The following is a 12,430-nucleotide window of genomic DNA, read 5'->3' as shown; positions in this document are numbered from 1 at the left end:
CACTGGTGGGCACTGATGGTGGTCTTAGCCACACACACACTCTGATGCTGGGCACTGGTGGGCACTGGTGGTGGGCTTAGCCACACACACACTGTGATGCTGGGTACTGGTAGGCACTGGTGGTGGTCTTAGCCACACACACACTCTGATGCTGGGCACTGGTGGGGGTCTTAGCCACACACACACTCTGATGCTGGGCACTGGTGGGCACTGGTGGGGGTCTTAGCCACACACACACACTGATGCTGGGCACTGGTGGGCACTGGTGGTGGTCTTAGCCACACACACACTCTGATGCTGGGCACTGGTGGGCACTGGTGGTGGTCTTTGCCACACACACACTGTGATGCTGCGTACTGGTGGGCACTTGTGGTGGTCTTAGCCACACACACACTCTGATGCTGGGCACTGGTGGGCACTGGTGGGGGTCTTAGCCACACACACACTCTGATGCTGGGCACTGGTGGGCACTGGTGGGGGTCTTAGCCACACACACACTCTGATTCTGGGCACTGGTGGGCACTGGTGCTGGTCTTAGCCACACACACACTCTGATGCTGGGCACTGGTGGTGGTCTTAGCCACACACACACTGTGATGCTGGGTACTGGTGGGCACTGGTGGTGGTCTTAGCCACACACACACACACTGATGCTGGGCACTGGTGGGGGTCTTAGCCACACACACACTGTGATGCTGGGCACTGGTGGGCACTGGTGGGGGTCTTAGCCACACACACACTCTGATGCTGGGCACTGGTGGGCACTGGTGGTGGTCTTAGCCACACACACACTGTGATGCTGGGCACTGGTTGGCACTGGTGGGAGTCTTTGCCACACACACACTATGATGCTGGGCACTGGTGGGCACTGGTGGTGGTCTTAGCCACACACACACTCTGATGCTGGGCACTGATGGGCACTGGTGGTGGTCTTAGCCACACACACACTGTGATGCTGGGTACTGGTAGGCACTGGTGGTGGTCTTAGCCACACACACACTCTGATGCTGGGCACTGGTGGGCACTGGTGGGGGTCTTAGCCACACACACACTCTGATGCTGGGCACTGGTGGGCACTGGCAGTGGTCTTAGCCACACACACACTCTGATGCTGGGCACTGGTGGGCACTGGTGGTGGTCTTAGCCACACACACACTGTGATGCTGGGTACTGGTGGGCACTTGTGGTGGTCTTAGCCACACACACACTCGGATGCTGGGCACTGGTGGGGGTCTTAGCCACACACACACTGTGATGCTGGGCACTGGTGGTGGTCTTAGCCACACAAACACTCTGATGCTGGGCACTGCTGGGTGTGTTTTCTACACACCTCTTACACTTACACTGACATGGCAGACCTATGTCCCACACGTCTCCGTATTGCACTGTTGTTGTGCGGTGTCGGACCGTACCCCGAGGTCGATGACGTAGGTGCGGCACGTCTCCGTATTACACTGTTGATGTGCAGTGACGTACCGTACCCCGAGGTCGATGACGTAAGTGCGGCACATCTCCGTATGATACTGGTGATGTGCGGTGATGTACCGTACCCCTAGGTCGATGACCTAGGTGCAGCACGTCTCCGTATTGCACTGTTAATGTGCGGTGACGTACCGTACCCCGAGGTTGATGACGTAGGTGCGGCACGTCTCCGTATTGCACTGTTGTTGTGCGGTGGCGTACCGTACCCCGAGGTCGTTGACGTAGGTGCGGCACGTCTCCGTATTACACTGTTGATGTGCGGTGACGTACCGTACCCCGAGGTTGATGACGTAGGTGCGGCACGTCTCCGTATTACACTGGTGATGTGCGGTGACGTACCGTACCCCGAGGTCGATGACGTAGGTGCGGCACGTCTCCGTATTACACTGGTGATGTGCGGTGGCGTACCGTACCCCGAGGTCGATGACGTAGGTGCGGCACGTCTCCGTATTACACTAGTGATGTGCGGTGGCGTACCGTACCCCGAGGTCGATGACGTAGGTGCAGCACGTCTCCGTATTACACTGTTGATGTGCGGTGACGTACCGTACCCCGAGGTCGAGGACGTAGGTGCGGCACGTCTCCGAATGACACTGGTGATGTGCGGTGACGTATGGTACCCCTAGGTCGATGACGTAGGTGCGGCACGTCTCCGTATTGCACTGTTGATGTGCGGTGGCATACCGTACCCCGAGGTGGATGACGTAGGTGCGGCACATCTCCGTATTGCACTGATGTTGTGCGGTTGCGTACCGTACCCCGAGGTCGTTGACGTAGGTGCGGCACGTCTCCGTATTACACTGTTGATGTGCGGTGACGTACCGTACCCCGAGGTCGATGACGAAGGTGCAGCACATCTCCGTATTACACTGGTGATGTGCGGTGATGTACCATACCCCGAGGTCGATGACGTAGGTGCGGCACATCTCCGTATTACACTGGTGATGTGCGGTGGTGTACCGTACCCCGAGGTCGATGACGTAGGTGCGGCACGTCTCCGTATTACACTGTTGATGTGCAGTGACGTACCGTACCCTGAGGTCGATGACGTAGGTGCGGCACATATCCGTATTACACTGGTGATGTGCGGGAGTGTGTGGCGCAACGTACCCAGACATTACAGTCATGCAATGGTGATGTGCGCGTGTGGCACCACGTACAGGTATGTTGGACTTCGTTGTACTCACCTTCTGCACCGTCGTCGGTTTCTATGTACGAGGTGGTGGCCGTACAGGATTGGGATGACACGGACGATGGCGTTCATGTCCTGCTTGTCGCGTACCGGGGTGCTGTTCGTGCCGGAGTCTGGTTTTACGGTAGTCTTCAGCTCTCGTAGAAAAAGAGCCGTACGGAGTGTGTTCAACACAGATCGTACTTCCTGGTTCGGAAGACGTGGTCTATTTACGTTCGGACGTAGCGTGGAGCGTCAGCCGACTGCAATTCGTATGGACTTCCGATTTGTACGGAGTTTTTTACAAGGCGTACGGAGTGACGTTTTTGGTTGGGATCGTACTTGCTGATTCGTACGGGGACGCATACGGGTACGATTCGTACGGGGAAAACGCTCCGAACGGCAATTCAGAGCGCTTTTAACCGGATCGGAATCGGCCCCAAGATGTGAAAAAACACGGAAACGCTCTCGGGTGTTAGTGGAGGGTCAAAGTGGTGCTCAATAAAAAAAATTGAAGATAGAGTGCACGAATGCAAAAAAGTACTAATCGAAACTGGTGAAAGTTATAAGTGATCTTGTATCTCATAGTCACCATACTTAGGAATAGTGGAAACTGGGCATTAGACACAAAGTAACAGCCTCAAGATGGATCTTGTGAAACAATGTACTCAGTAATGACAGAAAACAGGAAAGTTTTTTTACAAGTGCCTTCCGACAATGCATGATACAGTGATGTCTCACTAGTTACTACATTAAAAAATGCTACAATTGACATGTCACATTATGAACTAAATGAATTTTAAAAAAATCCAGACAATTCCACCCAAGATCTTGAACAACAGTTACAGAAAACAGATCATGTCCATTGTATCATTCAACCCATTTGGAGTCATTGTATTGAACTTCTGTATCCACCAGATCTCCCTCTGTGATAATAATTAAGAATTGTCTTTGTCTGGACTAGTTTGTAAAATCTCCAAAACAAGAAAGCTTAATTGAGCTATATTGTGTTTGTGTTCTAACCAATGTGCAACTAAATTGGATTTAGTGTTCTTATTTTGTATCATACTTTTGTGTTCTGTTATTCCAATCTTGATTTTATGTTCTCTTTTCCTATATACATCAAACTGCATGGACATTTTATGCAGTATATCAGGAATATTGAATTACAATCTCCTGAATGCCATCATTTAATCAATTTACTAATCTGTGGATGGGTGATGGTGTTTCCAAGAATTATGTTACTGTACTGTATGCAATTATAAAATCTCAGTGTGCCAGTTTTAGTGATGCTGCATATTGGTTTAGATTGGGTTAGAATTTCTTTAATGTTTCGACTTCTTATGTATGGAAATACTGGCTGTTCTGAGAACAGATTGTTTAAATCGGACTCATGCTGGAGTAGTTCCCAACATTTCTTAATAATACTTTTTATAGCTGCCAATTTGGTGGAATATTTAGATGCAAATACCATGCAGTTCTGAGGTGTTTTCTCCCTAGTTACTGGCAAATCATGTCTTTGAGTGGGAGAGGTTCTCGCTTCAGCTTTAGTTAATATGAAATGAGGATATCCCCTTTGCTTAGAATTGTGTTTTGTTTGTCTTATTCCTCCCTGCATATTCATGAGATAACTTACAATACGATGTTTATGATTTAACATTTATAGGGGCCACTGAAGAAGGGAATATTAATCCTAAAAAGCATTAGGCATCCTCAATGGAATGTTCGAGGAATTTCTTCTCAGTGCCGAAACAAGATATTGTGTTTATATTGTCCTGAGAAAGAACTTTATGGTGCTGTAAAACAGAATGTATTTGTATCTGTTGTCTGATTAAGGGAGAGAAACATGTATGAAATAATCTCGCTTCAATAAACAGAGTAGAATTAAGACCTTTATCTTGATTATTTGAAAATATTGTACAATGCAAAATATGTTTGAAATTGTTCAATGAATTTGAGTGCTGTGCAGTCAAGTATCAAGTTTAGTGACACTTGTTAAGTGTTTGGATTGTTAGTAGAGGGGGGCAGCCCCTTCCCTGACCAGCACACGAATAAATGATAACTTTACCAAAAAGCACGGATTTTGCTATTTTAAATAATTTTCAATTTATATCTAAAAAGGGTGTGCGCAACACATTTCAGTTATTCAATACTTTCACAGATTTGCCATTAGTGGTAGACCTCGGAATGCGTCAAAATGCCATACCTCCCCAGGTGAGGCTTAACAAGGAGAAAAATCTTTATGTCTCCTCATTTGTTTCTCTTTCTATGTGTGCTGCAATATGCAGCACACATAGAATAAGGGAAATTCCTCAGATGATATTTTTGTGCAAGAAGGTGTCCCTTCCTGCACAAAAACTATACTGCTTACAACACAGGCACTCTTGCACCATGGTGCCAGGGTGACTGCGTTGGTGCTAGGCAGCACATTGTGTGCCAGAGCAAGGAAAGGACAGAAAGGAGCTGTATGATGTTAAACACAGCACATTCTTGCCATTTCCCTTTCACACAGCGTAGCAAGGTGGCTTGCTGTATTACGCTACGTGAACGTTTGATAAATGTTCTCCCTAATGTTACAAACATACAAAAATAGAACATATTAGTTATTGAATGTCTAAATCACTGTAATATTAATGTTATTACTACTTTTATTTAATTCCACACTTCTCTATCAATAATTATTAATGCATAATGTTGTTGAACTTCAGAAATGTTTTTAATCTGATTTAATATATTTTGTTCCATTAAAAATGTTGTTAAAATTAAATTAATACTGTTGTAGCATGTTTTATTGTGTTCTACATGTAAAATAAATATGTGAAATTAATATACATTATTTAAAGTATGAATATTTGTACTATTTTTGAGTCTTTTTTTATTTACTTGCTTATCTACTTTTGCATATTCTTTACCATAGGGAGACTTCATAGACGAGTATTGTAAAAGGTTGTATGAAACAAAATAACAAAAAAATATGAGAGATTACATTCTGAATAGGTGTGCATTAATTTAAAGAATGTGTGCATTATGACAACGTTTCAAATATTTGTTCAGGGCCAAACTCCTTTATTTTGTTTACAGGCTCAAGTTAGGGCACATTGTAATTGGACAAGTGCTGGCACTTTTGACATGGGGAGTCCTCTCCTCTCACTCTCCTCTCCTCTCCTCTCCTCACCTCACCTCCCATCTTCTCCCCTTCAGTTCCATTCCCAACCCTCCCCTCCCCTCAACTTCTTTTCCCTTCTCTCCTCTCCTCTCCTCTCCCCTCACCTCCCCTCACTTCTCCTCTTCTCACATCTCATTCCCTTCCATCCTCATCCCTCCCCCCCTCTCCTCCTTTCCCTTTCTCTTCTCTCTTCAATCTATCCCATTCATCTTCATCCGCTCTGAATGTTCAAACCACCATGACCCTTATTCAAGATTGGATGAACTGCAGCCACCTCAAACTCAATCCGGACAAGACTGAACTGGTCTTGACCGGAGGTGGCTGCAGTCCCTGGTCTCCCTCCTTTTGGCCCCCTTCCCTTGGTGTCCCTCCACTCCCGGTTCCTAAAGTGAAGACTTTGGGTATCTTTCTTAATCCCCAGCTTTCGGTTCTCCCACAAGTTAACTCTGTGGTCTCCTCATCCTTCTTTTCCCTTAGAGTGATTAGGAAGGTTTCCCGCTTCTTTTCCCCCCCTGCTCTAAAAATCATCATGATGGCCATGGTGTTATCTCGGATAGACTATGGCAACATAGTCTATAACGGAGCCCCTGCATATATGATCCACCGTCTGCAACTGGTGCAGAACCAGGCGGCCCGTCTGATCCATGGCCTTCCCAGATATCATCGGGTCACCCCTTTACTCAAGACCCTGCACTGGCTCCCGATAAGAGAGCGCGCCCTGTTTAAGCTCGGCTGTCTTACCTATCAAGCCAGAGCGGGCACTGCTCCTAAATTCATCTGCTCTCTTATCAAACCTTACTGTCCAGGCAGAGAACTCCGCTCGGCTCACTTGGCCCTTCTTACCATCCCTCGCTTTAAAAAGCAGAGGTCGGGCGGAGTGAGATTCGCTGTCCTGGCCCCAATGTTTTGGAACTCCCTCCCAATCGCTCTACGCACCTCCCTCTCGTACTCCCTGTTCCGTAAAAATCTTAAAACTTTTCTGTTCACCCAAGCCTTCCCCTAAATCCGTCGCCGCTGCCATCCACTGATCTTTCACTAGCGCCATGAAACCGTTGGGTATGCGTGCGCTGTACAAATGTTTTTAAATTCAAATTCAAAATTCTCCTCTCCTCCCCTTCCCTACCCTCCCTTTCACTTCTCTCCCCTCCTCTACTCTCACCTCCCACCCCCTCTCCTCTTCCCTCCCCTACCCTATGAATTCAGCCCTCTGAAAGCAGACAATCATGTCTTAGGAGAAAGAAATTGAAACGATGCAATTTGTTCTTTTAACACACATTCCTATTTCACAGAAATTGGGCACTTTAGGAAAAATAATATCTTAATGTCATGATAAAAAAATCATTTTCAAGTCCCACAATTGGCAAGGAATGTGCTTTGTATGAGTAGAAATATTATAATGCACCTGCTAATGGGTAACAGCACGAAGAACCTGGCAGCCTCTGTAGGGGAACCATTTTGGTCATGAAACTTGGCTCTTGTTACAAAATACATAATTGTCTACTTTACAAAACCTCCCTCTGAATAATGTTTTCATCTGCTGAATAGTAAGGCAGCCCACATAACAATATCCAACCCCCTGTATCAGAATAGAGTGACTGATAGCCTTTCATATCAAAGCAGACAGTTTTGGGAAAGTAATAGGTTGGGAGAAACCCCATCACTGTATTTATAAACGCTACTTCTAACCTGAAAGCATGCACAGTCCTGTGTTCGTTTTGGAAACGGAGGAGGAAAGGATGATACAAAGGAAGGTGGAGAGAAGTCAAGAGGGTATAGAAAAAAGGGAGGAGGCAGCCGCATGGAAGAGGAAGGTTATTGGAAACAATTGGGCAAAGAGAGGATATGGAGATGGAAGGGGGAACAGGAGTAGGAAGATATAGGACATATGATGTGAATATAGAAGGAATTGAACAAGCAATTGCAAAAACAATGCATCTGTGAAATGGACTGTAGAAGAAGACAAACTAAGAGAACACAGAGACGTGGAAAGTGGAGTTGAAGGGAAAAGATGAAAAGCAAGAAATTAAGGTTAAATATAAATGCAGCTTTCCTTTGGTCTCTGGGGGACTCATTTACAACATTTTGGCACAGTGCAGTGCCACAAGGCTTCTTGCTGTGCTGCCCTGCATCAAAGGAAAAGGGCAGGAGTGTGCTGCACCTATGAGATATGGTATATTCCTATCCTATTTCACAGCACTGGTGCACAAATGGCTGCCATGCGCCAATGCAGGCACTCTTGCACCAAGGTGCATGTTTTTGACGCATTTTCAGATTTACGCTATGTTGAAAATCTGGGGAAGTGTCAAAAATCATGGGTGTTGAGTGGGAAAATCCACTGCAATGCCCATAGCATGCCTTCACCACACAGTGTGAGGCAATACTGAGACTTGAGATGCGTTGCCTTACAACATAAATACAAGGCAATGAAAAACCATAAAGGGTGGCATTCAATGGCCTCAGATATGGGTAAGTCCAGTGTGCCACTGGAACATCAAGAAAAGTTACGTACCGGTGGAACACTGGGTATGGAAATAAGCCCCTGAGTTTCTAGTGGTAACTGTTCTGTTGTCCCTGTGCTAGCAGACTATATTGAGTCAGAGGAATCCATTTCTTATTACCTTTGGCATTCAGGGTGAATCCGGTCTTTGGTTACCTGTGTCCCGATTCAGGGAAGACGTAGCCTGGCAGTTCATGATGGACTGTTACTATTGGAGAAGGGTCAAGACTGATTTTTATATGGCTGGGTCCAAACTGAGGTAGCATGGTGAGCAAAAAAAGTGTTTGGGCAAAATATCAGGGAAAATATTGTGATACAAAAATATTGTGACAATAAGATCGGGATGTCAAAAATATCGTCAACAGGAATATCACAGGTAAAAAATGTCATTTTAAGTATTGTTTTCAATATTGTTCCAACAAATATGGATTTAGAAAATATAATGTTATGTAATATTGTTTGTAAGTGTTTTTTTGTATGTAATTTATTGTAGTGTGTTTTATTCAATATGTTTATAATTTTTGTAATTCTCTTTTTGGTAAAATAATTTATTAATTATGAAAATGTTGAAATGTGTGTCTTTTGTTGTATTAATGTATGATAATTATGGATTTATAATTTTCTATAGAAGCGGGATATTTGGTCTTTAGGAATCAGTTTGGGGAGATTTTTAAATGTGGTTATTTTAAAGTTAATGTATTGGGAATTATTTAAATGATATGCAAATTAATATTGTAAACATTTTCAATTATTTTGTTACAATAAATTAATATATAATTAACGAAAATATACACTGGTTCTAATAAAATTAGCAAATATTATTTTATTTTAAATATTAAACACATATTTCAATTATTTTTGTAATTTTCAATTATGTAAAATATTTTTTGTAATGTGTTAATAAACATTGTAACTTTTACATTTTGATTTTTTTTATAATTGAACATATTTTCGTTGTTTTTGTTGAAAATTATAATGTCATTGTAAAAATATATTTTTTACATTTCCATTTTATAACATTGTGTTACCTTTCTTAATTGTTATGATTGGTAATTTTGGATTATGATTTAAAAATGTTATTTTATAATTCTGAGTTTAAGAATGGTAGTTAATAATTAAAACAATATATTATTTATTAAAATGAATCCTTTATATTAGTGTTAAAAACATTATTTTGTCATTGAATTTTTAAATATAAATATATGTGTTTTTAGTTTTGGTTAGTGTGTTTTCTTAGTGAATTTTACTTTAGATTTTATATTCTAACAGTTGTGTGAGTATGGAGTAATGGCTGTGTATATAAAGTTTTTAGTTCTTAGCATTTTACATAAAATGTTTTATATTGTAGTGAAAATGGTAAATTTCACCCCTTTAGTTTGCAACTCCTTCCTTAAATTGACTTATATTGGAGTGTGAATCCTAAAAATCACATCTTTCCCCAGCACCTTCCTCAAATAGGTATAGATTGTGAAGGAAATAGTAAATGTCACCCTTAGTCTCTCATTAAGATGTCAGGTGAACTTGAGTCCGTCCAACACTGTTTTGGTGAGGGAACTGCCTGGCCATAGGTTGCCAGTTCCGCACTCCGAATTAAGAGGCGACCGCACATGGTGCGGTTGCAAACTCCCATTTCTGTAAGGAAGCTGCCCACAGCACAAGCTCACATTGAGAAATGGGATTTTGTGAAAATCCCTGCATCGTGTGGCAGATACCTCAAAGTGCCTGCCACATGGTATAGGGATTTTCAGGAGGTCACCACAGATGCCCCCCAGGGCCACAACCAAAGGGCCAGGGGATCCCTGTTAGGGGCCCCCAAAGTCACTTTCTGACAGCCTTTCCAAATCAGAAAGTGCAACATGGAAAGGCTGTAGGAAATCAACATCATAATCCTGATGGAGGAAACACCATCCTTAATGGATTATGAGCCCATTCCGACTGGCCGATGGGCTCCTTGAGCCTGTTTTCCCTAGCCGGTTTACAATCCGACTGCCGTCATTGTAATACGGTGGTCGGAGTGTAAACCTACAAGGTCGGTTGGAAAGCCTCCGAACAGTGGTCGGAGGCTTTTAACCAACATTGTAAACAGGCCCTTAGTGTCCTACACGTTCCTGAAATTGATAATGATTGGAGTGGGAATAGTAAATGTCACCCCTTTAGTGTCCAACACCTACCTCAAATTGTTATAGATTGGAGTGGGAATAGTAAATGACACCCCTTCAGTGTCTAACACCTTCCACAAATGTATAAATTGGAGTGGAATTAGTAAATGTCACCCCTTTAGTGTCCAACACTTTCCCCATATTCTTTCGGATTGGAGCTGGTATAGTAAATGTTAACCTTTTATTGCCCAATATGACCTTGGCGATCAGACCGCCAGGCTACACATTGGCAGACGGGAGAACGCTGCCAAACCCAATGCATCCTGACTGCCGTATTGTGAAACTACCGCCAGCTGGTGGTGTGACGGCGGTGATGAAAGGGCGACGGCATGCTTCAGCTAATATGTAGAGCCTGAGGCACATGCTGCACAGTGCAGCACCACTTGCAAGTCGGGTGCACTGTGTACCATGCACCATGTCCTGCATGGAACACAGTGCATGCACAACAGTGCAAACAGATGGGGGCACAACATGTGCCCCAATGTACAGTCAACAATGTAGAAAAACGCCATGGGGGCCTGTTTGTGACCCGTTCCCAGCCTTTCTGACTAACTTTTCTGGCTGGGTCCCACCATGAAAAGGTCAGGATAAAGGCAGGTTATAATTGCCACCTTGGTGCCAGCATATGCGCGTCATCCGTAGCCCGCCGCTTTTCCGACTGTTGTGGGATCCAATATCCTGGCGGTTGCGATGGTCTTGTGGCAATCCTACCACCCTTCTTGTAATTGGGCAGTTGTACCGCTGAGGAGGCGGCAGTCAGACCTCCACCAACTGTATAGTTGTCTCAAGACCGCTGTATGCGTAATCAGGGAATTCATGTCCAACACTTTTCCCAAATTGTTTAAGATTGGAGTGGGAATAGTAAATGTCAGCCCTTTAGTATCCAATACTTCACCTTAATAAGTATGAAAGGGAGTAGGACTAATAAATGCTACCCTTTCAGTATCCAACACCTTCCCCAAATTAGTATACATTGGAGTGGAGACAGTAAAAGTCACCCCTTTAGTGAGCAACACTTTCTTTAAAATGGATTATATTGGAGTGTGATTATTTCATTTTATAAATGTAGTGAAAATAGCTTATGTTATTTAAGAAGTAATATGGCTGTTTAGAAATATAGTAAAACAATAGTTTGTTGGATGTTTGTAATAAATACTATAATGTATTACATATTTTCTAGATTATATAGACAAGTAACAACTTTTTTTAAATGTGTTTATACATTCAAAGTTTATTTTATTTATATTATAAAAAATTTAAACCTATGTATTTCAAATTCAAACTAAACATTGATATAGAGATAAATAAAATCTTATAATACATTTTTAATATTACATAAAAAATATCAGTCACGTTTATTGTGTTTTCATGTTGTACATTTTCCACTTTTTTCCTTTGTTTGACATTTTATTTCTTTTCCTAGATGCTTTCTATACATATTGTCTACATAATTTTAACATACATTATACCAGTATATAGTAAATAACTGTATATATATGTTATACCAATTCATACTTTACAATTAATTTTACCCCTTTTATGTGTGTGTCGGTCAATGGCCGACAAACGCATACCCTCCATGGAGTGGAGAATGACCATTGGCTGACACCACAGAGGGCGGCCTAAAATCCTGCTTAAAGAAATTGCTACAACGACTCACCCCACCCCCTCTCACCCATCTGTGACCCCAGAGTACTGCGTTGCGTTCCAACGAACTGCTCGCAGTCAAGTTCTCAGATAAGTATGATGTGTACGTGCTCACTACAATTCATGATGAGAGCACTTCCCCAGCATGGTTTGGGGTCAGATGGCCACCTGTATACTTGATCACAACAAGAACATGGACAGAGTGGACAAGAACGACCAGGTTCTGCAGCCATACAATGCAAGTAGTAAAACTCATACTTGGCATTAGAAATTGTCTACCCACCTGATCCAGACGGCAACATACAATT

The sequence above is a fragment of the Lissotriton helveticus genome, chromosome 5_1 (assembly GCF_964261635.1).
Source record: "Lissotriton helveticus chromosome 5_1, aLisHel1.1, whole genome shotgun sequence".
In the NCBI taxonomy this organism is placed as follows: Eukaryota; Metazoa; Chordata; class Amphibia; order Caudata; family Salamandridae; genus Lissotriton; species Lissotriton helveticus.
The sequence above is the reverse complement of the archived record's forward strand: the minus strand, read 5'-3'. Positions refer to the sequence as shown.